Below are 26,464 nucleotides of genomic sequence, written 5' to 3' on the forward strand. Positions count from 1 at the left end.
TTGAATTCCGGATAATCATTGTTCTAAAACAGTTTTTTTTATTGACCATTACATAACTGGAATAGCCCACTTCACAAATCCTGTTTTATCACTCAGATAGGATTTTTCCTATATTGGTTTCCTAAAGAGGACAATGCAAGTTTGGGACACATATGTAACCCCATGTCATGAGGTGGACATGTAATGCTGGTGAAGAAAAAACAGAATTGATTGAAAATTTAGAGCTTGGAAAGGCACTCTAGCTACATTGAGCTTAAACAAGTATAATGACTAATTCTTGCATGGCTTTGCATGAAGAAGCCTGATGAGATGATTTTAGAGAAAAGTTAGACTCTGAGGGCTGACCAGGATTCTTGTAGGAAAGGGATTGGATAAGAAAAATGCATGGGATAAAAAGCAGAAAATCTGTTGAATCAATTCTACTTGGTACCAAGACACAGTTAGTTTTTGGTTCACAAGATAAAAACCAGTTCTGACCTAAGAATGGAATGAGAAGTGTAAATAGAAATAGTCACAAAAGCTTGAGTCTTTTGGTAATCTATAAGGCAAATTAATAGGTTAACATTAACTGAGGAGGTCAAATACAAATGAGAAAGCTGAAGTCCATTGATTTTAAGTAAACTTCTTGAAGAGATGCATGATATGACTGTGTTAACTTTCTGGGTCCTAACTCATAGCCCTAGAACTATCACCAAGAGACTAAATTAGGTTGTCTTTCTGAGTTACCTTGAATCAGGAATAGAACTTCAGGAATGGGTCAACCCAAGGTTTTGAGGGTGAGCTTAACTTTAGAAGCCAAAGTAATGATGTAATACCAAATCTGGAAGGAAGGGAGATAATCACTTATGAAAGACTGAACCAAGATTTAGAAAATAGCCTGGAGATAACTAGAAATAGGGTATAATTCAGGGAGGAAGGTGACATTACAAACTCAGGGGTGTTCTCCAAGCTCATGGATACATAAAATAAATAAATAACATTATGGTATATCAGCTAGCTGAAAGACATCAACCAAAGAACTAGGAGGAGAGTTGAGACCAGAGTCTAACTTTCCCAAATTAGAAGAAATAATTATAGATGATCTTAAATCTGAGAAAAATAATTTGGACTTCTGTTTGCAAATCCTTGTGGCCAATCTATTTTTGCTTTGCATTTTATTATTTTGCATGGGCCCCTATTAAGTTATTTGCCATGCATAGCTCATCCTTGGGCAATAAAAAGAAGAAATATTTAACAGAAACACATAAAGAACTAAAGGGAGAAACCTAAGGAAAATGAATATCAAAAGTTTGGAATATACATTTATCATATAACCCAGCAATTTCACTCCTGAGCATTTATCCCACAGGAATGAAAATTTGTATCTGCACAAAAACCTGTACATGATTGTTCATATCAGCTTATTTGTAATGACCAAAAGTAGAAACAATGAAAATGTTCTACAAAAGGTGAATGGTTAACAAACTAGTCTATCCTTATCATGCAATACTATTCAGCCATAAAAGTAAATGAACTATGGATACATAACACATTGGATGGATCTCAAAGGTGTTATGCTGCATGAAAAAAGACAACTTCAAAGGGTCACATACTATATGATTCATATATGACATTCTAGAAATGACAAAATTATAAGAATGGAAAATAGATGAAAGCTTGTCAGTGGTAAGGAATAATGGAGGGGAGAGTGGTGGGTGTGTCTATAAAGGGATAAAATGATGGAAATCCTTGTGGTGATGTAATAGTTTTGTACCCTGATTGTGGTGGTAGTTGGACAAATCTACACATGTAACAAAATGAGACAGAATTGACATTGTACCAATGTCAATTTCCCAGCTTTGATTCTGTATAATAGTTATGTAAGATATAACCATTAGAGGAAACTGGATAGAAGGTACATGGGACCTTTTGGAACTTCCCATGACTTTACAATTAAAATAAAGTTTAAAAAAAAAAGACAGGAGTGCCTGAAGGGCTCCCTCAGTTGGGCGTCTGCCTTTCTCACAAGACAAGATCCCAGAGGCCAGGGATTGGGCCCCATGATTGATCCAGGGGCTCCCTGCTCCGCAGGAAGTCTGCTTCTCCCTGCCCTCCCTTCTCCCGCTCTTGAGCTCTCCCTCTCTAAAATAAATAAATAAATAAATAAATAAATAAATAAATAATTTTTTTTTTAAAAAGTTAAAGTAACATTTAGAAGCATTTGTAACAGATAGCACATGCATTATGTAAGAGAGCGGAGAGCCCTTCATGAAAAAATTTCTTCAGAGGACTAAAAGTCATGCATACCTCAGGGTGATTGTGTGTGAGAGTGCATGTATGCATGTAGTTACAGCTATTTTCTATTACACTGTATTTTAGAAGATTCATCAATAGCAAGTGATATAACCAACTGGATATAAAAGTAACAAATGAAGCCAGAACATACAAATGATCAGAAATTGGATGCCCTGATGACTCCTGATGTACAGCAAAATCAACCTTGTAAGGGGGGCGAAAGCATGCGATCACCTGTCACAATCCTGAATGAGGCAAAAACTACACATGGTAAGCAGTATTTTGGTTTTAAGACCTTAGTTTTCAAGACTCAAGTCTATTCAGTGTTGGAGTGACTGCTCATGAACAGAGAGGAATGGAAGTGGGATATAGATACAGAAGTAAACACAAAGTTAGAAAAAAAGACGGCATGAAAGGAAAGAAGGCGATGTTTGTAAAGGAGTGAAATATACGCTTAGTCAACTGTAAAACTATGATCTGAAAGAAAAAAGGGGGGGAAGTAAACATTTAGCAGAAATATGTGACCTTTTCATTGTTTCCAAAGAAATATAACTAGGATGAAGAAAAATCAGTGTCTTTCAATTATTAGAATTTAAAGATACGTTCATTACTGTGAGGATGTCCTTATGTCTAGGGCCTTCCTTAAAAAAAAACAAAAGGGGCATTTGTCAGGACAGAGTAGCGTAATAAAACAATTTTTTTCTAATAAGTAAATCTGCAGTTGATTTATTTAAAACAGCCAAAAAAGAACCTAACAGTCATTAAAATAAATCAGCAATTTTAATGCTTTTAATGCTTTAGTCAGCAATACTATGGAACAGGGGAAAAGCAAATGGAAAATGCTCTTACAGGGCAGGCCTGGTGGCTCAGTGGTTTAGTGACGCCTTCAGCCCGGAGTGTGATCCTGGGGACCCGAGATCGAGTCCCACGTCAGGCTCCCTGCATGGAGCCTGCTTCTCTCTCTCTCTCTCTCTCTCTCTCGTAAATACATGAAATATTAATATTAAAAAAATAAGATGCACTTATGGAACAAATTTGTTTCAACAATTTCCTTTTGTAAACTCAATTCTATTGCTCTGTTCATTGTCTACATCCAAATTCAAACACATTAGTTTATCCCTTATATAGTCTTTACCTCTGTGACATCAAAATCCTACTCTGTTTATTAAAAAACAATCGCTACAACAACGCGAGGGTCATAAAGATCGTATGTATGGCCATTTCCCTGCATGTATAAATGTGTGTGTGTGTGTGTGTGTGACGTTCACCAGGGTTTTGAATTTTTTTTAAAGATTTGATTTATTTATTCATAAGAGACAGAGAGGCAGAGACAGAGGCAGAGGGAGAAGCCGGCTCCATGCAGGGAGCCCGATGTGAGACTTGATCCAGGGACTCCAGGATCACGCCCTGGGCCGAAGGCAGGCGTTAAACAGCTGAGCCACCCAGGGATCCCCCAGAATTTTAAATTTGACCTTCCAAACCCAGTATATTTTCTGTTTGCATTTGATGCCATGCAATACCTACCAAAAGTTTCGCAGATAATCTGTAACTCTTGTGAATATAATGTTATATTAATTTTTTGAATATTTGTTCACTGTTAATTTAAACTTACAGTCTTCTCTCTGACTAACTTTGCATCAAACGCATCAATTTGAAAAAGAGCTTGTTCACTTGTGAACTCTGTTGAAAATAAAAGATTGAAAATCCCAGTAAGTCCAAACCTTTCATGCTTTTAGGATTTTTTTTCCCCATCACTGTCTTTTCTTCCTGAAGCGGCCAAGGAAATAAAAGTGCTCTTCAATCAATTTATTAATAAAAACACAGAGGTGGCTTAGGAACCAAAGATGATCACAATAATGTTTCCACTAGGAATCCCCAAACACTGTACACAGAGTACTGTAAAGATAGATGATCATTTTCAATGGTACATGTTATGTACAGATGAACAGTTAGGTGTAAGAAGTAGATGAACATGTTCAGTTTTAATTATATTACTACTATGAAGGAAAAATAAAACATTTATATCTAAAGATTAATTGTGGAGGTGCCTGGGTGGCTCAGTCAGTTGTGTCTGACTCTTGATCTCAGCTCAGGTCTTGATCTTAGGGTCATGAGTATTGGGCTCCATGCTCATAATTAAAAAAAAAAAAATTTAAAAATAAAGATTATTTATGTTTGATTGAATTAATGATATCATGGGTTCAACTTCAGTCTTTTCCCTCTATTAATTTTGTGTTTACTATTTTCCCTCCACTCTTTTAATTCATACTATTTTACTTTCTCGTCCATACTCTACCTATAGACAGCATAAATACATATATTCAAATACTCATGTATCCTAAGGTGAATATATAGGTTTATTGCTTTACTCAAAAATAATATTTAGTGTTGCTGAATATACATGTATTTCACTGCACCTAACCATTGCATAGCGGGCATTCTCTTCTTACTTTCTCTTTCCCTATAAGCGGACACTTAGTTTTCATAATGTTCCATTACTACAACTAATATGGTAAAGAACATGTACACACAATATGTCTCTATGTTGACTTATGCTTTAATGTCTCTTGGATATATTTAGGGTGAGACTGACATAATGTGTTGGATGACCATGTAACCCCCTTTATCAGGAACAGTCTGTTTATGCCAATTATCCTAAGATAGTTATGAAGTGTCACAGTTAGTATGAAAAATTATAAAATCAAAAAAATTATAAAATCATGCCAAATGCATATGTAACGAAGTACTTTAAAAAATGCTCTCCAGATTATCTCTAATATTTTGCACTCCTTTCCTGAAGAACATGGAGGTTCCTATTTCACACATTCTATCAAGAGTTAGCATTAGATGTCTTTCAAATTTTTGCAACTCTGATAGCTATAAGTGGTCCCTCCTTGCCATTTTTTTTTAATTTTTATTTATTTATGATAGGCACACAGTGAGAGAGAGAGAGAGAGAGAGAGAGAGAGAGAGAGAGAGAGAGAAGCAGACTCCATGCACCGGGAGCCCGACGTGGGATTCGATCCCGGGTCTCCAGGATCGCGCCCTGGGCTAAAGGCAGGCGCCAAACCGCTGCGCCACCCAGGGATCCCCCTCCTTGCCATTTTAATGTTCACTTTTTTCTAATTGCCAGTCAGATTTGATTTCACTTTATTTAGTTAGTTTTAAGCCTTTTCTAATTTTCTGTATGTGAGTTAACTACTTATTCGCTCATGCACATTTTATATTGGATGTTCTGTCTTTCGTATAGCCTACATATTTATATCACCTTTCAGGTTTAGATATTTATATTCTGTTTCTCAGCCTGTTATATATTTATAAACACTGCATATAACATCCTTTGTTGAAAAAAATCTGTAATTTTTCACACAATCAGGTTCATCAGAATTTTGACTATTTTATCCTGCTTGGAATATTATTTAAGAAGTTCACTCTCATCCCAAGGTCACATAGTAATTCTTATAATTTAGTTTATTGGCTTAATATTTCTACATTTCATATTCAGATCTATAATCCATTTATTTTTAAGATTTTATTTTATTTTTTAAGATTTTATTTATTTATTCATGAGAGACACAGAGAGAGAAGCAGAGACATAGGCAAAGGGAAAGTAGGCTCCCTATGGGGAGCCCGAAGCAGGACTCGATCCTGAGATTCAGTCCCAAGACTTGATCCCAGCACTTGATTCCAGAATCCTGGGATTACATCCTGAGCCAAAGGCAGACGCTCAACCACTGAGCTACCCAGGAGTCCCTCTCTAACCCATTTAAAGTGTATTTTTAAATGATGGTAAGAAGTAGAGGTAAAATAATTTTTTTCTCTACATACTGACCCAATCAACTTCCAAAACCAACTAACAAACACTGCAACATCTCCACACTATTTCTGATAGTTATAATATATTAATTTAATATATTAATTTTCCATATGTACAGAACACTGCTTCTGAGCTTCCTATTGTATCCTGTTGCTTTACCTGGGCATTCATGCACCAGTATCACATTGTTTTGTTTGTTTTGTATTTTGTTATGACTTTGAAGATTGCTATAAGATATGTTGCACCTCTATTTATGAAACTTTATTTTTTTCTTCTAAATTCTCTTCCGGGGTGCTCAGTTGGTTAAACATCCGCCTTTGGCTCAGGTATAATCCCAGAGGCTTAGGATCGAGCCCTGAATCAGACTCCCTGCTCTTCAAGGGACCTGCTTTTCCCTCTCCCTCTGCCTGCTGCACCTCCTGCTTGTTCTCTCTCTCTCTGTCTCTCTCGCTCTCTCTCTCTTTCCCTCTCTCTCTCTCAAATTAATAAATAAAAAATTATAAAAATACTCTTCCATAAAAAATATTTATGTGTACATAGTGTTTGATGTAAGTTCTATAACAAGCAGGTTAAGTGCATCAAAGCTCTATGTCTTAGTGTACATGTGGAATGAAAGATGGTATGGGGCAACTTTGATAAACTCTTGTTAGTGCCAATAGCTTGCTTACTGATTTTGTTCAATTTTCTACATAATCACATTATCTGAGAATATAACAGGATTTTTCTTTATCTTTTAATTGTTATATTCTGTTCTTTATTTCTTGCATTGATTGGGACCTCCACTTTTATATCAAACCTAAGTGACAGCAGGAATTCTTAATATTTGAAATCTTAAAGGGATTAGGTTTAAAGATTTCGTTGTTCCTTTATTTGTGTCAATCTGACTCTTTAAATATGTAGTTGAGTCTTTGTATTATGATATCTTTTACTGTGGTGAGAAAATTTCTTTTTGATCATAGTTGTCATTTAAGAAAGAGAACATCGAGGTCTTTATTGTCAATTAAAGTAATAAATATTTATCTACTGGTTTGAATATATTCATCTTATGTTAGCCTTTATAATTTTATATTTATATTAGTTTCTGAGACAAAAATAACTTAAAATTTCAACTATAAATGTTGATATGTCCATTTATCTTCATATTTTGTCAGTTGTTGCTTTGCATAATTTAAAGCTGTATAATTGTTCGCATATATATTCATAATTGCTTTACCTTCTTTATCCCTACTTTCTTTATGCCACTTTGCAAATCATCCTCCATTTATCTAACTTTTCCCATGATTCAATTCCACAGGTATCCAGCAATCCCAACTCCAGAAGATTCTCATGTGTACATCAGACTGATGATCAGTTTTACCCATTATACCAAACCTAATTCAATTTCCACTAATCCATCTGCCTCTCAGCTTTCAAAATTGCATTGCTGTTTTATTTTCTTCTGTGCTGTCCTTGTTTTTTTATGTCTTTGAAAAAAGTTTTTACTATCTTTTAAAAAATAAGCAGAATGTTAGGAGGAAGAATCATATACATTTGCTCATATGCTATTTGATTTCATCAGTTCAGGCTGCTATAACAAAATACCACAGACTGGGTGTCTTAAAAAACAGAAATTCACTTCTCTCATTTATGATGCCTGGAATCATAATTCTGAGATCAGGGTGTCAGCATGGTTGAGTTCTAGTGAGAGCCCTCTTCCCAGTTACAGACTGCTATCATCCTGTGTCTTCACAAGGCAGAAAGAGAGCTAGGTTGCACTTTGTCCTCTTTTTATAAGGGCACTGAAACCATTCATGAGGACTTCACCATCATGAGCTAATTACCTGCCCAAAGCCTATCTCCAAACACTGTCACATTGGGATTTGGGTTTCAACATAAGGGTTTGGTGGGGAGACATAAAACTTCAGTCAATGGAACTATTTCACCAGTAAGCTGCCATTGCTGTTTTTTCCAGAACTTTTCCTCCTGCCATCTTTATTTTATTTCTTTCCTTCCTCAACCTAAATATATTGATATTAAAACTTCTAATTCTGGGCACCTGGGAGGCTCAGTTGGTTAAATGTCTGCCTTTGGCTCAGGTTATGATCCTGAGGTCCTGGGATTGAACCACATTCAGCTCCCTACTCTGCTGGGAGCCTGCTTCTTCCTCTCCCTCTGCCTCTACCCCTGCTTGTGTTCTCTTATGCTGTTTTATAGGTGCCAGGATAAGTTTTTATTGATGTAACAAATTTTGTTGATTTAATTTTCCCTATCAAAATCAAAGGACTACAGTCTCATAGTGGAAAACTTAGAACATTTGGATTGCTTAAAGAAGACAACAAAATTCCAGTAAAAAACCAAACCCAGGGATTTTCTAATTGAATAATGTACTACACTTTACTTAAAATGTGTGTAGATTACTTTGGATAGTATAGACATTTTAACAGTATTTGTCTTCCAATCCATGAACATGGAATATTTTTCCATTTCTCTGTGTCATTTTCAATTTTTTCATCACTTCTTTATAGTTTTCAGAATATAGGTCAATGACCTCTTTGGTTAAGGATATTCCTAGTCTTCTTACTGTTTTTGGTGCAATTATAAATAAAACCGTTTCTTAATTTCTCTTTCAGTTTTTTTTTCATTATTTATGTATATAGAAATGCAACAGATTTCTGTACATTTATTTTGTACCTTGCATCTTTTTTGCATTATGTTGAATCTTTTTTGTATTCATTCGTCAGTTCTAACAGTTTTCTGGTGGAGTATTTTGGGTTTTCTATATAATGTGATCTACAAATAGTGAAAGTTTCACTTCTTTTTCCCCATTTACATGCCTCTCATTTCTTTTTGTTTGATTGCTCAGGCTAGGACATCCAGTACTACGTTCAATAACAGAGGTGAGAGTATTTTGGGTTTTCTATATAATGTGATCTACAAATAGTGAAAGTTTCACTTCTTTTTCCCCATTTACATGCCTCTTATTTCTTTTTGTTTGATTGCTCAGGCTAGGACATCCAGTACTACGTTCAATAACAGAGGTGAGATCTCTGACTTGTTCCTGACCATAGAGGAAAAGCTCTCAGTTATTCCCCACTGAGGATGATATTATCTGTGGGTTTTTCATAAATGGCCTTTACTGTTTTGAACTATGTTCCCTCTAGCCCTACTCTGTTTAGTGGTTTTATCATGAATGAATGTCATACTTCATCAAATGCTTTTTCCACATCTATTAAAAGAATCATATAGTTATTGGTTATTACACTTAGTTTTATTAATGTAGTATATCATGTTGATTGGCTTGTGAATACTGAACCGTGGTTAAAGCCCAGGAATAAATCCCACTTGATCATGTGAAGCATTTTTTTTTAAACGTATTGTTGGATTCAGTTTGCTGGTATTTAGAGAAATTTTGCATCCATGTTCATGAAGGATATTGACCTGCACTTCTCTTTTTTTAGTGGAATCTTTATCTGGTTTTGGTATCAAGATAATGCTGGCCACATTGAATGGATTTGGGGGTTTTCCTTCCCTTTCCATGTTTTGGAACAGTTTGAGAAGAAGAGGTATTAACTTTTCTTTAAATGTTTGAAAGAATTCTGGGAAGCCATCTGGTCCTGGACTTGTTGAACACTGATTTTTGAACACTGATTCAATTTCTTTGAATTGTTATTCAAACAATTTTTTTGAATTTTTGAATTTTTTTGAATTTTGAATTTGTTTCTTATCTCTCCTCTCCCATTTGTGATTTTATTTATTTGGGTCCTTTCTCTCTCCTGTTTAATAAGTCTGGCTAGAAGTTCATTGGTTTTATTCATTTTGTCAAAGAACCTGCTGGTTTCTTTGATCTGTTCCACTGTTTTTTTAGTTTCTGTATCATTTATTTCTGCTCTAATCTTTATTATTTCCTTCCTTCGGCTGGCTTTAGGCGTCATTTGTTCTTCTTTTGTAGCTTTTTTTGTAACCTAAGATTAGGTTGTTTATTTGAGATTTTTCTTGCCTCTTGAGGTAGGCCTGTGGTGTTCTAAACTTCCCTTTTAGGACGGCCTTTGCTGCATCCCAAAGTTTTGGACCATTGTGTTTTCATTTTCATTTGTTTCCATGATTTTTTTTTGTTTCTTATTTCATTTCCTGTTTGACCATTCATTGTCTAGTAGCATGTTGTTTAATCACCATACATTTCTGATCTTTCCCATTATTTTTCTTGCGGTTGATTTCAAGTTTCATATCACTGTGGTCAGAGAAGGTGCGTGGTATGACTTCAATCCTTTTGTATTTATTGAGGCCTGTTTTACAGTGACCTAATATGTGATCTATTCTGGAGAATGTTCCAGGTATGCTTTAAAATTATGTGCATTCTGCTGTTTTAGGATGGAATGTCCTGAATGTACCTGCTAAGTCCATCTGGTCCAGTGTATCATTCAAAGCCATTGTTTCCGTGTTGATATTCGGTTACTGCCCATTGATGTAAATGGGTTGTTAAAGTCCCCTAATATTATTGTGTTGTTATCAATTTGTTCCTTTATGTTTGTTATTGTTTTATATAATAATGTGTTGTTATTTCCCTCTAAATATTTACTTATATACTTAATATTAAACATTTACTTAATACTTCTTACATGTGAAGGGGATTCTCTAATGCATAAGTGTGCTAAATGGTATTTGAACAATTGATGTGTGAAAAGTTTAAAAAATTTTCCTCAAAATTGCTGATAATGAATTCAAGTCCCAATTTCTCACTTGTTGTATGTAGAAATATTTTGTTACAGAAGAATAAATAATTTTAAAATTTTGTTCTCTTTTTTGTGGGAAGATAGTTACCAAATTAAAAGTCAAATAAAAATGATCTGATGCATATTAATCACTGTAGTAACAAATAGTATAGATTATAAGATAGCAACAGTCTTGGAAAGTATCAAAAATTAGATTTGATAATCATTCCAAAGGTATGAAAAACGTATATTCTGGCATGGATGTGGAGCAACAGGAACTCTAAGACATTGCTGGTGGGAATGCCAAATGGTACAGCCTCTTTGGAAGATAATTTGGAGATTTTTTTAAAGATTTTTTTTATTTATTCACGAGAGACATAGAGACAGAGAGTCAGAGACACAGGCAGAGGGAGAAGCAGGCTCCATGCAGGGAACCTGATGTGGAATTTGATCCCGGAACTCCAGGATCACACCCTGGGCCAAAGGCAGACTCCAAACCACTGAGCCACCCGGGGATCCCTGGAGATTTCTTATAAAACTAAACATATTCTTGCCATATCATTCAGCAATGCACTCCTCAGTATTTAGTCAAAATTTTTAAAAGTTAATCGATGCAAAATATTGCACGTGGGCATTTATAGTAGCTTTATTCATAATTGCCCAAACTTGGAAGCAACCAACATGTCTTTTGGTAGGTGAATGGATAAACTATGGTATAATGAGGGAATGGAATATTATTGCGTGCTAAAAATAAGTAAGCTATCAAGACCTGAAAAGACATGGAAGAAATTTAAACACATATTATATGATCCCAACTAAGTGACATTCTGGAAAAGGCGAAACTTTGGAAGCAATCAAAAGATCAGTGCTTGCCAGTGGTTGTGGTGCAGGGCAGATGAAAAGGCAGAGCACAGAACATTCTAAGAGTAGTGAGAATATTCTGTATGATATTATATGCATAGGCGCCTCACCTCGACATGTGCCACAGGTTGTTCATTTTCCTGTAAAATTGTGGTACATAATTTCAACTCTGTGTATGACTGGGACTGATGAGAAAAATATCACCCTATGTGTTTTCAATTTTTGATCTCTATTAATACAGTAGAAAGTGTATTTAAAAAATTTGTGGCATTTTACATTTGTTTCATACTTAGAGAAACAAATTTTTGAAGAAAAAAACATTTTATTTTGTAAGGGTTTTTGAACAATTAATTAAAATCAAATACATTTTGAGATTAGAAATTAGATTTATAGAATTACTGGGAGCCATTACATCCAAGGAGAGCCAATTGCATATTTTTAATTTTTTATGTGTTTAAAATGTTTTAAATTATTATTCCAATAAAAACAGTGTTTTTCCAGGCTAATTTGCTATACAAAGGAATTCTGAAACATTGTGAAGGAAATGATACAATTAAAAAATATAAAGTTCAATGATGATAAGATAATGTAAATTATTACCAAATTTTAGCATTATATATGAATATTATATTAAATTTTAATTAAGCTCAGTGAAAATTTGTCATTTAAAATAATTGAGAAATTAATTTGATAAAAATAGCAGTAGTTAACTATTATTATCACGAATGAACACCTAACTGGAAAGTAGGCAGTTCAACTGAAAAATTTTAAAAGAAAATAACTTTATTAGTTGCTAATGCTCACCAAAAGGAAATTCTTACTATACAAACTGTATGATTTATTTTATCAATATTTTGAGTTCTGTTCCATTTTATCTGCAGATTTTGTAGTCAAATTATGATCTTTCTTTCTTTTTTAAAAGATTTTATTTTTAAGTAATTTCTATGCCCAAAATGGGGCTTGAACCTACAATCTCAAGATCACGAGTCAAACACTCTACCGACTGAGCCAGTCAGGTGTCCCAAGTCTTTTTATTTTTTTCTTCAAAAACTCCATGGTGTGGCCAACAAGCACATGAGAAAATGCTCTGCATCACTTGCCATCAGGGAAATACAAATCAAAACCACAATGAGATCCCACCTCACACCAGTGAGAATGGGGAAAATTAACAAGGCAGGAAACCGCAAATGTTGGAGAGGATGCGGAGAAAGGGGAACCCTCTTGCACTGTTGGTGGGAATGTGAACTGGTGCAGCCACTCTGGAAAACTGTGTGGAGGTTCCTCAAAGAGTTAAAAATAGATCTGCCCTATGACCCAGCAATTGCACTGCTGGGGATTTGCCCCAAAGATAGAGATGCAGTGAAATGCCGGGACACCTGCACCCCGATGTTTATAGCAGCAAAGTCCACAATAACCAAACTGTGGAAGGAGCCTCGGTGTCCATCGAAAGATGAATGGATAAAGAAGATGTGGTCTATGTATACAATGGAATATTCCTCAGCCATTAGAAACGACAAATACCCACCATTTGCTTCAACGTGGATGGAACTGGAGGGTATTATGCCGAGTGAAATAAGTCAATCGGAGAAGGACAAACAGTGTATGTTCTCATTCATTTGGGGAATATAAATAATAGTGAAAGGGAATAGAAGGGAAGGGAGAAGAAATGGGTAGGAAATATCAGAAAAGGAGACAGAACATAAAGACTCCTAACTCTGGGAAACGAACTAGGGGTGGTGGAAGGGGAGGGGGGCATGGGGTGGGGGTGAATGGGTGACGGGCACTGAGGGGGGCACTTGATGGGATGAGCACTGCGTGTTATGCTATATGTTGGCAAATTGAACACCAATAAAAAATAAATTTATTATTTAAAAAAACTCCATGGTGCTCTCAATCTGTAAATTTGTTTATAATCGCATAAAATTACTGCATGAAAAAAAGGACTAAGAGGGAAAAAAGTAGTCTAGAATTAGAGTGGTCCCAAATGAAGGAGTACTTGAAGTACCACATGTCTGGAACAGGACCAGAAGTCCCAGAACATTCTGCCTAGAAGAAAAATCCAAGAACATCTTCAGACATTCTTCTTTTGTTCAGGGATAGTGACACACAGAAATGAATGTAATTAAAGCAAGCTCCTATCTAAAATAACATACAAAGTGGGAGCAGCAGCCAGACTCTCTCGGGAGCTTAGATATTTCACAGTTCTGAGTGTTAGCAACTGCAAATGCCTGTAGATAATGAAGCATCTGAAGATGACTCAGATTCAATTTCTTTAAACAGTGAACGAACCTACATTTTCAAATGAGAGAGTATAATGATTTCTGTACAATATGGAAGATTCTGATTTGGTGAAACACGAAATATTTCATCTTTTTTTTAGAATCTGATATAAAAAATTCTCCCCATTCTTTTGGATTGAATTTCAATAATAATAGGCAAGAATGGAATATATTTTTTAAATGTCACAAAAAATCAAAATAACTTTATTTGCATAATTTACCAGTTTGTCCAAATAGTGTCATAGTTATTAGTTTGTATTTAAATAACAACAACCAGGGGATCCCTGGGTGGCTCAGCAGTTTAACCCCTGCCTTTGGCCCAGGGCATGATCTTGGAGACCCGGGATCAAGTCTCACTGCCTGTGTCTCTGCCTCTCTCTCTCTCTCTTTCTCTGTGTCTTTCATGAATGAATGAATAAATAAAATCTTTTAAAAAAATAACAACAACCTATGACAAAGAACTGTTCAGGGATAGTTAAGACTTGTTTTAATCTATTACTATGTTGTACACCTGAAACTAATATAGCACTGTATGTTAACTAACAGGAATTAAAATAAAAACTTAAAAAAAAGAGTTTTAGTCTTTCCATGTTTTTCATTTCTCCTAGAGGTATGTACTTTTGCATGGGGAAGACTCTGAAATAGAATTTCTTTTGCTAGATATAGTTCTCTTTAACACTTTCTAAAATTTCTGGTAGATTACAAGCATGTCTTTAAAATTCAGTTGCATAAATATTGTTTCTACATTTGTAAATTAACAGTACAAAAATGTTTAATATTTCAGTAGTACCTCAGCAATCTTAAAAGTCACAATTAAAGCTGAATACTAAGAAGTAAGCAAAACAACAACTCCAACAACAACAACAAAATCAAACGAACAAATGAAAAACCTGCCAGACCCCTGAATGGACAAAAATAGATGCTATCCAACAATAAATGCATTTTATGTATTTTCTCTTTAAACTATCCCATGTTTGGTTTGTTTTTAATCAGAGTCTGTTTGCTATCATTTTTTACATAGTCTAACAAATTTGATTATCTGATTCCTAAATTTCTAGTAGCTTAGAAACAGCAAAGAGGCAGAGACCATTAGAGAAACCAGCTATAACAAGCAGGTACAATGAAGCAAAAATAGCAGTCTGAGGCCCATGGAAAGGGGTCAAGTATCTTTACAATAGATCCTGAAGAAATTGTACATAATAAATAAATTCAGTAATTACTTAAAAAGTTTGCTTATTCTCTGCCCTCCTCACAAGGAATGTAAGACAGCTTACAAGAGTATATAAAATTAGAAAGCGGGGTGTAGTGAGGGGAAAAGTGTGTGAGAAATGGTTCAGGAGAGACGTCCACTTTAATAATCTATAATCACTTACTAAAAATTTGTTTCCTGTATCACTTGGTGGCTCCTTTTAAGAAATCCTTTTTAGAACATAATTTGGCTGGGGGAACCTAAATATGCCTTCCGAATGAAAATTATGTAACTGAATTTGTCTCCCTTATCTTTGTGATTGACAGCTAAATGGGCCAAATTTAAACATGATTATTACACAACTATGTAAACCCTTTATGGAGAAGATGTATGTTGTTTCCCTTGAGTTTTTATTAATTTTCTTTGATCCTACTCATTACTATTTTTCTATCATTTTCATTCTTTTTTTTAAATGGAGTCTTTGTAAAACAATATAGGTTATCAATAAATAAATGAAAATGACCTCTCAAAAAAGTAAAATAGGGTATCCCTGGGTGGCTCAGCAGTTTGGCTCCTGCCTTCGGCCCAGGGCATGATCCTGGAGTCCCGGGATCGAGTCCCATGTCAGGCTCCCTGCATGGAGCCTGCTTCTTCCTCTGCCTGTGTCTCTACCTCTCTCTCCCTCTCTCTGTGTATCTCATGAACAAATAAATAAAATCTTTTTAAAAAAGTAAAATAACATATTTGAATTTTGAGAGAAAATCTAATAACAAATACGTCTAGCTAATTACAAGTTACTATACATATCAGGTTATTTTATTGTTTTAATTATTTTTATTTTTTATAGTCAAACAATTTATTAAAAAGATAATATATCATAATGAAGAGGGTTCATTTTGGGAAAGCAAAATTAATCTAATGTCAAAAATCAATCGATGGAAAAGACAAATCTAAATCACAATGAAATAATATTCTATGCCCATTAACATAGCTATTATAACAAAAGAAACAACTGCAAAAACCCAAAACAGAAAATAAAAAGTATTGGTGAAGATGTGGAGAAATTGAAATCCTTGTATGTTGCTGGTAGAAATCTAAAATAGTGTAGCCACAGTGGAAGATAGTATGACGGCTACTCAAAAAAAAAAAAAGATTTTTATTTTTATTTGTTATAAATTTATTTTTTATTGGTGTTCAGTTTGCCAACATATAGAATAACACCCAGTGCTCATCCCATCAAGTACCCCCCTCAGTGCCCCTCACCCAGTCATCCCCACCCTCCACCCACCTCCCCTTCCACCACCCCTAGTTTCCCAGATATAGGAGTCTCTCATGCTCTGTCTTGCTTTCTGACATTTCCCACTCATTTTTTGTCCTTTTCCCTTTATTCCGTTTCACTATTTTTTATATTCCCCAAATGAATGAGACCATACAGTTTGTCCTTCTCTGATTGACTTAATTCACTCAGCATATTACCCTCTAGTTCCATCCACATCGAAACAAACGGTGGGTATTTGTCGTTTCTAATGGCTGAGTAATATTCCATCGTATACATAAACCATATCTTCTTTATCCATTCATCTTTCGATGGACACCGAGGCTCCTTCCACAATTCGGCTATTGTGGACATTGCTGCTATTTTAAAGGTGTATCAATTTTTTGCTAAATATTTCCTTCATTTTAAGTATAAAAACAAATATATCTATATTACTTTAAAATTCCAAACATAGGGATCCCTGGGTGGCTCAGCGGTTTAGCGCCTGCCTTTGGCCCAGGGCGCGATCCTGGAGACCCGGGATCGAATCCCACATCGGGCTCCCGGTGCATGGAGCCTGCTTCTCCCTCTGCCTATGTCTCTGCCTCTCTCTCTCTCTCTCTCTCTGTGACTATCATAAATAAATAAAAATTAAAAAAATAAAAAATAAATAAATAAAATTCCAAACATATAGCTAATTTACAACATATTAACCTGGCATAAGAAGCTAGCATCTAGGCTAACACTGTCTAATAGAATTTTCTATTACATACATACTAGAATAACTGAAATAAAAAGACTGTCACCTCCAAATGTTGGCAAGGATTTAGAGCAAACTGATTACCTTTATATATTTTTGGTGGAAAGATAAAATGATATATCAATTTAAAAATCAGTCTGGCAATTTATCATTAAGTTAAGCATTACCTACATTATGATTGAGCAATTTCAATAGAAATAAAAACATGTGTCCACACAAAAAATTTAAGTATCTTCACAAAAAGTTATATTAACTATTTAAAAATGTAGACATGATTGCTTTCTCAAAAATCCTTTGCTTGTCAGTTTACTAAAAGAACTAATCAAAGTTTACATCTTTATTGTTTTATTGCCCATGAGATTATAATTATCTCTTTTTCTCATAATAGTATATCTAATGAAATCAAGGATCCTTCACACTAATTATGCAAGGAAATAACAAATTTGTGTATGACTAACCAACATTGATTTCTGTCTTGTTACATGATGACTATCTCACTGGAAAGCTCTAGCTGCCTAAATTCATTATCAGTAACAGAAATTTGCAAAGCAGAAATCTAGGAGTATAAATAAATAAATAAATCAGGAAATATAAACAAACTAATAAAGTTTTAAGATACATGGGTGTGGATTAGGAGAACCCTAGGCTCCTCGTATTCCACAAACAAAAGTAGATAATTATCAAATCATTCTAAATACCCAAGAAATCAACCTGAAGATTGATAAACTCCACAACTAAAGGGAAAGAAGAGACACATTAAAGGAGACTTGGTTTAGGGAAGAAACAGATCACAGATGCTATGGAAGGAAGGAGCTGTGGTCCCAGAGAAGGGTGAGAGAGAAAGAGGAGCACACAGAGGAATGCACAAGGAGAACATTTCCCCAAAGCCTTTAGCCTGGAACACGAGAGGGGCTGAATTTCATGAGGCTGAATTTCATGAGTTCTTGCAGCCAGCAAGGCTTATGACATAGAGGTTTAAAGGTCAAGGGCTTGGCTGGGATAGAACCCAGAGGGCACTACACTGCTGCTGAAAAGAAGTCAAGAAAAAAATCTGGGGGCAGATAGCATGGAAATAGCATCTGAAAAATGTCTGGGGCACACAGTGGGATTATTTGTTATTTTAGAAGCTTTTTCCTGAGAGGCAGCATTCCTGGAGAGCCTCTGCTGACACATAGGAGCTGGCTGGCACCATTTCACTCCCCCATTCCTCAGCATAAACACAGAAATACCTGAGGGAAGCAGCTCAGGACAGACACTAGCTGCCTAACTTGTTTACACAGAAACCCACTTTCCGTGCTCTGGCAGGACTGCCTTTTCTCATTCAAGTTTACCTTAATCCCAGCATGGTGGACTACTCCCCCAGGAGACCAGCACAAACCCTTGCCCATACCACATCTCCCACCAGAGTTCTGCAGGGCCTCAGTTCTGGTGGAGTTGGTTTCAGATCTCATTTCAAAAGCAGACCAGAGCATATCTAGTTAAAACTCACCACATTCAGGTCAAGGATCAAACACTGCCCACTGCAGGCAAGGGACGTCTCTGCAGATGACTGGCCTGAAGGATAGAGCAGCCACAACACAACTGCAGAGCACACACAAAACACACCAGAGATACTCCCTGAAGCGCCAATCCCTGGGCACTACATGACCTCTTCGTCAGAGGCCATGACTTTCAGAAGTAGGAGGCATAACTGGCTTTTCTAACAGAAGAAGGCAGAGATTTAGTTAATATGCCAAAATGGAGGAATTTGTCCTCAAATGAAAGAACAAGATAAGACCACAACCAGAGATCGAAGCAAAATATATATAAGTAACATGCTCGAGGGAGAATTTAAAGCAAAAGTCATAAGACTACCCACTTGGCTTGAGAAAAGAAGAGAAGATATCAGAGAGACATTTACCAGAGAGATAAAAGAGTTGAAAAACAATCCATCAGAAATGAAGAATGCAATAAGTGAGATTAGAAACAGATTTGATGCAATGAACAGTAGGGCAAGAGAAGCAGAGGAATGGATTAGTGACCTAGAAGACAAAATAATGGAAATTAATGAAGCTAAACATAAGAGAAAAGAATTATGCAACACAAGAATAAATTTAGGGGACTCACTGACTGCATCAAACATAACAACATTCATATTATATGAGTCCCAGCAGAAGAGGTGAGAGAAAAGGGAGCAAAAATTTTATTTCAAGAAATGATAGCAGAAAACTATCCTAAGTGGGGGAAGGATCCAGGAGGAAGAGAGAACTCATTTCAAAATCAACCAAAGCAAGCCAACACCAAGACACCTTGTATTTTAATTTGCAAAATATAGTGATAAAGAAAACAATAATAAAAGGAGCAGGGCAAAGTAGTTCCTAACTTACAAGGGAAAACTCCTAAAGGTATTTGAAGATTTCTCAGCAGAAACCTGGGAAGACAGAAGAAAGTGTCATGTTATAGTCAAAGTGCTGAGTGGGGAAAATTTGCAGGCAAGAATAATGTATTCAGCAAAGCTATCATTCAGAATAGAAGGAGAGATAAAGCATTTCCTACACAAGCAAAAACAAAAGAAGTTCATGACAATGAACCAGCCTTGCAAGAAATATTAAAAGGGTCTCTTTGAGGGCAAAGGAAAGATCAAAAGTGACAAAGACAAGAAGAGATCAAGGTAAGTCTCCAGAAGCAATGACAAAACAAGTAATAAATGACAATAAATACATATCCATCAATAATTACTTTGGGGGTACCTGGATGGCTCAGTCAGTTAAGCATCTGACTTGATTCTGGCTCAGGTCATTATCCCAGGGTTGTGAGATTGAACCCCATATCAGACTCTGCACTCAGTAGGGAGTCTACTTGAGATTCTCTCTCTCCCTCTGTCCCTCCTCCTGCTCATGTTCTGTCTGTCTCTCAAATAACTAAATAAATCTCTTAAAAATTACATTGAATGGAAATGTTCCAATCATAAAACAGAGTGTAAGAATGGGTAAAAAACAAGACTCATCTATGTGCTGCCTACAAGAGACTCATTCCAGACATAAAGTCACCTGGATACTGAAAGTGAGGCAATGGAGAAACATCCAGCACACAAATGGATGTCAAGTGAAGCCATAGTAGCAATATTTATAGTGGACAAAGTAGATTTTTTTAAGTAGGCTCTGGGTGTGGAGCCCACCATGGGGCTTGAACATATGACCCTGAGATCAAGATCTGAGCTGAGATCAAGAGTTGTATGCTCAACCAACTGAGCCACCCAGGCACCCAATACAAACAAGACTAAAACAGAGACTGTAAAAAAGAGACAAAGAAAGGCATTATGTAATTATAAAGGGGACAATCCAATAAGAAGATATAACAATTGTAAATATTTATGCACTCAACATTGGTAGCCTATTATTTAAAACAATAACAAACATAAAGGAACAAATTGATAACAACACAATAATATTAGGGGACTTTAACAACCCATTTACATCAATGGGCAGTAACCGAATATCAACACGGAAACAATGGCTTTGAATGATACACTGGACCAGATGGACTTAGCAGGTACATTCAGGACATTCCATCCTAAAACAGCAGAATGCACATAATTTTAAAGCATACCTGGAACATTCTCCAGAATAGATCACATATTAGGTCACTGTAAAACAGGCCTCAATAAATACAAAAGGATTGAAGTCATACCACGCACCTTCTCTGACCACAGTGATATGAAACTTGAAATCGACCACAAGAAAAATAATGGGAAAGATCAGAAATGGATGGTGATTAAGCAACATGTTACTAAACAATGAATGGTCAAACAGGAAATGAAATAAGAAACAAAAAAAAATCATGGAAAGAAATGAAAATGAAAACACAATGGTCCAAAACTTTGGGATGCAGCAAAGGCCGTCCTAAAAGGGAAGTTTAGAGCACCACAGGCCTACCTCAAGAGGCAAGAAAAATCTCAAATAACAACCTAATCATACACCTTAAAGAGCTACAAAAAGAAGAACAAATGACGCCTAAAGCCAGCTGAAGGAAGGAAATAATAAAGATTAGAGCAGAAATAAATGATACAGAAACTAAAAAAACAGTGGAACAGATCAAAGAAACCAGCAGGTTCTTTGACAAAATGAATAAAACCAATGAACTTCTAGCCAGACTTATTAAAAAGGAGAGAGAAAGGACCCAAATAAATAAAATCACAAATGGGAGAGGAGAGATAACAATCAACACTACAGAAATAGAAGCAATTATAAGAAACAATGGGTAAGTTGTGAAAAAGCTAAGTACTGAAGATTTCTGAATGCAGGTTTTACAATAACATGCAGCTAGCTTGGCTTTGGAATCCTGGCTGTACAGTACTGACAATGTCCCATGGTTTGTTTCCCTGTAAAATCATTTCATCACAAAGTTTGCTTAATATGTGTGATTTTTTCATTTGTTTGTGTTTTTTTCCTTTCTGTTTGTTTTTGTATTTGCTGTGTGTCAAATTTCTATATTTTGTGCAGTGCCAAGATAATATTTTGGAAATGAGAAGAAAAGGATCTGATCTCCAGCAAATATAAATCTTCGCATTCTATAAAACTTTAAAATTGAAAGAGTATTTCCCATATGTGGCCCTCACAACAATCTAGTGAGAGAGGACAGGAATGACTATCACCATTTTATAGGAATGAAACTAAAACTCAGATTTTGTGACTAACTCAAACCCATGAGAGCTAGAAAATGGAAGATGCTGGGTTCAGACTCTGATATTTCTGTCCATAATCCAACCTGTTTTCCATCACTCACAGTTGTAATCAAAATATTTACTAAGAAAACAAGATTCCCGTAAGTTAATATAATTTTATGTGCTTATTTATCAATAAAGACTAATTCTTTAGGAAAAGGAGTTAAAATGGCAGAGTAGTGGGGAGAATCTTTGCTTGCTTCATCCCTTGCACACAGCTAGATAAACATCAGATCGTTCTGAACACTTAGGAAATCAATCTGAGGACTGAGAGAACAAATTGTACAACTACAAAAAGAAAAGAGGCCACATCATGGAAAGTAAGAGGTTTAGAGATGTGGTTTTTTGGGGAAAAATCACTGTTGCTGGGTCCAGGAGGGAGCCCTGATCCTGGAAAAGGAGAGAGAGAGAGAGAGACGCACAGGGCATTGCAAAAGAAAAACACTTCCCCCAAACCATTGACAAGATAAATGAAACGGACTGATAATTGCAAGTTTAGACAAGCAGTGGAACTCAAAGTCTGCAGTTTTAGAAGTCTCTACCACTGCCCACTTCCAGGGTGGAGCCTGGTGGGCATAGAGGTGATCCTGGGGTGAAGCAGGGCAGAGGCTCAGAAGCAGATAGTGTGGTGAAGATCCCCTGGGTTGCACTGGGAGAGACAGTTCCCCTTCCTGGAGTGTCTTTAGGAGAGGCAGTACTGCCTCTATGGGAACAAAAGAGCTGGAAGGGCACCACTGAGTCGCCCCATTCATTAGCATAGGAACAGAGGTGCTTGCTAAAGGCAACTAACCTGGACACCAGTTTTGTTTGTGGCTTACCATTAAGTCCAAGCATCTGCGCATTCGTGTGACTTCCCTTCTGCGACAAACCAGCATCCCCACAGCATGTTGAGACTCTCCCCTAGGAGATTAATGTAGGTTAATGCTGCACTGAGTCCCTACAATTTGATATTTTGAAGCCCAGCTGGTATGCCTGAAATAAAACACAGGAGCACTGTCCTATGGGCAGACAGATGGACACAGACAGGGTGAAGGTGGGGAATCTGAGAAATGCCTAGAACAAAAGAGGGGAGATCATTAGTTCTTCTGTGAGGGCTTCCTGAACAGAAAATTCCCCTCTCAGGGCATGAGAGAGCCAGCTGATGGCATTTTTACCCCTACCAATCAGCACAGACAGACTTTGGTGAGCAGCACAGCTCTACACTAGAGGCTTGAGCCACTTACACCAAGCCCCACCCCCCTGCACTGTACAGGTGTTTTTTGTTTTTTTGTTTTTTTAACTGGGACAAGTGTGTCTGAGACTCAGAATAGCAGCAGGCCACTCTCCAATAAGACCAGCACAAACCCCTGGGGAAGGATGTAGCTAGCCTCTTTTAACAAGCTGACCAAAAGACACATAGTTAAAACATGCCATACAGTGGCCAAGGTCCAAACACTCCCTACTACAAGCAGAAAGAAACTGCGAGGACTGGCCTGAGGGAAAGAGTGGCCAAAACATAGCAGCAGAGTGCACACAGCAGACACCAGAAACACTTCCTGAAATGCCAGGTCCTGGACAGTATATGACCTCCTCTTTATAAAGTCATTGCTCTCAGGAGCAGGAAACATAACAGACTTTCCTAACACACAGAAAAAGACCGAGATCTAGGCAAAATATCAAGATAGAGGAGTTTCTCTGAAAAGAAAGAAAAAGAAGAGGTCACTACCAGGGATCTAATCATAACAAATATGAGTAACATGCCTAAACTAGAATTTAAAACAAAAATCTTAAGGATACTAGCTAGGCCAGAGAAAAGCACAGAAGATCCAGGGAGTCCCTTACCACAGTTAGGCTGAAATAAAAAATGCTATAACTGAAATGCCAAACCAACTGGATGTATTGATAAAAAGGATGGAAAAGTAGAGGAACAAATAAGTGATATAGACAATAGAATTATGGGGGAAAATGAAGCAAAAAAGAAGAGGGAAAGAAAAATATTGGATCACAAATGTAGACTTAGGGAACTCAGTGTAACGCATAACATTCATATCATAGGAATCCCTGAAGAGAAGGAAAAAGGAGCAGAAGATTTATTTGAATAAATTATAGCTGAAAACTTCCCTAATCTAGGGAAGGAAACACATATCCAAATCCAGGAGGCACAGAGAACACCCATCAAAATCAACCAAAGCAGGCCAACAACTAGATATATCATAGTAAGATTTCCAAAATACAGAGATATGGAAAGAATCCTAAAAGTAATAAGAGAAAAGAAATCCCAACCTATAAAGGAAGATAAATAAGGTTAGCAGCAGATCTCTCCAAAGAAACTTGGCAGGCCAGAAGAAACTGGCAGGATATATTCAATGTGCTGAATGGGAAAAATATGCAACAAAGAATACTCTATCCAGCAAGGCTGTCATTCAGAATAAGAGAGATAAAGAGTTTCCAAGACAAACGAAAACTAAAGGAGTTCCTGACCACTAAACCATCCTCGCAAGAAAAACTAAAGGAAACTCTGAGTGGGAAAGACCAAAAGTGATCAAAGAAAGGAACAGAGAAAATTTCCAGAAACACTGGCTTTAAAGAGTATACAATTTCACTAAATTCATATATATCAGTATCACTCTTAATGTAAAAGTGCTAAATGCTCCAATCAAAAGATATTTAAAAAGAATGAAATCTTTCTATTTGCAATGACATGGATGGAGCTCAAGAGTGTTATTAAATGAAATAAGTCAGTCAGAGAAAGATAAATATTGCATGCTTTCACTCACATGTGGAATTTAAGAAAGAAAACAGATGAACATAGGGGAAGGAAGAAGAAAAAAATAGAGGAAAGCAAACCTTAAGAGAGTCTTAACTATAGAGAACAAACTGAGGGTTGATGGAGGGGAGAAGGTGGAAAATGGGCTAAATTGGTGATAGGTAATGAGAAGGCCACTTGTGATGAGCACTGGGTGTTATATGTGAGTGATGAATCACTTAATCTTACTCCTGAAGCCAATATTACAGTATATGTTAACTAGAATTCAAATAAACACTTGAAACAATCAAACAAAAACAGAAATTAAAAAAGACATTCTTTAGAAGTGAGATAAATTTTTATAGGTCTTTTTGGTAGCAATATTTAGTTTTCTAGAATATAGAATTATATATTTTGCTGTTGCTTTTTGTTGTTTTTAAATTTTTTATTTAAATTCCAGTTAGTTAATATACAGTGTAATATTAATTGCAGTTGTACAATTTAGTGATTTAACATATACATGTGATACCGGGTGCTCATCACAAGTGTAGTGATTAATCTCCATCACCTATTTAACTTATCCCCTCACCACCTCTCCTGTGATAACCATCAATTTGTTTGCTGTAGTTAAGAGCCTGTGTTTTGGTTTGTCTCTTTTTTCCCCCATGCCCATTTTTTTTCTTAAATCCCACATATGAGTGAAATTATATAGTATTGTTTTGTTCTAACTTATTTTACTTAGCATAATACTCTCTAGTTTCATTCATGTCATTTCAAATGGCAAGATTTCATTTTTATCCTCTTTATTCATTAGTTGATGGTCACGTGTGCTGTTTCCATAATTTTGCTATTTTTGTTTTAATTTTAACTGTTTTAATTTGGTTTATTTATTTATTTATTTATTTATATTGGGTTTTTAAAATTTTTTGAGAGAGAGATAATATGTGGGGGGGGGGGGGCAGAGGGAGAAGCAGGTTCCAAGATGAGCAGGGAGTCCTACACCAGGAACCTGAGATTGTTACCTGAGCTTAAGGCAGACAGTTAACTGACCGAGCCACTCAGCCACCCCCATTTTTAGTTGTTTAACTTAAAGTGTGATGAATATTCATTCTTTGCCCAAGTTTGATCTGTTATTGTGACACTTGAATAAATTATTCTTGCTATCCTGAACAGAAATCATACCTGTTTATGGCTTACCCCTTGCATTTATACTCTGAGATACTACTAAAATATCAGATATTGCCTTATTAGATTTGATGACAATTTTGGGTCTGAGGTAGACCAGGAGATAGCAATCATTTAAACCACCTGGGTTTGGAACTGATTGAGAGATGGTCAAAGGAATGAGTTAATTGGATATAAAAACGTTCACTGTATTATTATCGGAACTATTAAAGAATGCATCTAAATTGGAGAGCAAAAACATGGTCTTTACTTTTTAAGGCAGATTATCTATTATCAAAGCATTCTGGAATGAAGATTTACTTTTGCTTCTGGCATGTGGCTACTTTAAAGGCACTATCAATGCCAAATCACTTAAATCTAGTCAGGTATTTATATATAATTCAAAGATGAATTATATAAATCTAAGATGAATTTTAATCACTGTGATAGTTGGTCTATTTCTATTTTATCGTGATTTATACAGTTTAGTCCTTTATGGTACCAACCTACAGGAAAGTTTACTAGGATTTGTTCACCTCTGTGGGAGATATATATTTATTTAGTGGGTTCTATATTATAATTTCTACTTTCCTGGCCCTATGAGCCAAACAAAACTCTCCGTTGAGCATCTCAACTCCTGAGCTGCTGATTAAGAAATCAACAATTGCCCTTGAGAAGAAAAGTGACACCAGATATTATGATCACTTGTTCTAGTTTCTCTTGTCATCTGAATATGGCTCCAAAAATGCT

Source organism: Vulpes lagopus, chromosome X, assembly GCF_018345385.1.
Source record: "Vulpes lagopus strain Blue_001 chromosome X, ASM1834538v1, whole genome shotgun sequence".
In the NCBI taxonomy this organism is placed as follows: Eukaryota; Metazoa; Chordata; class Mammalia; order Carnivora; family Canidae; genus Vulpes; species Vulpes lagopus.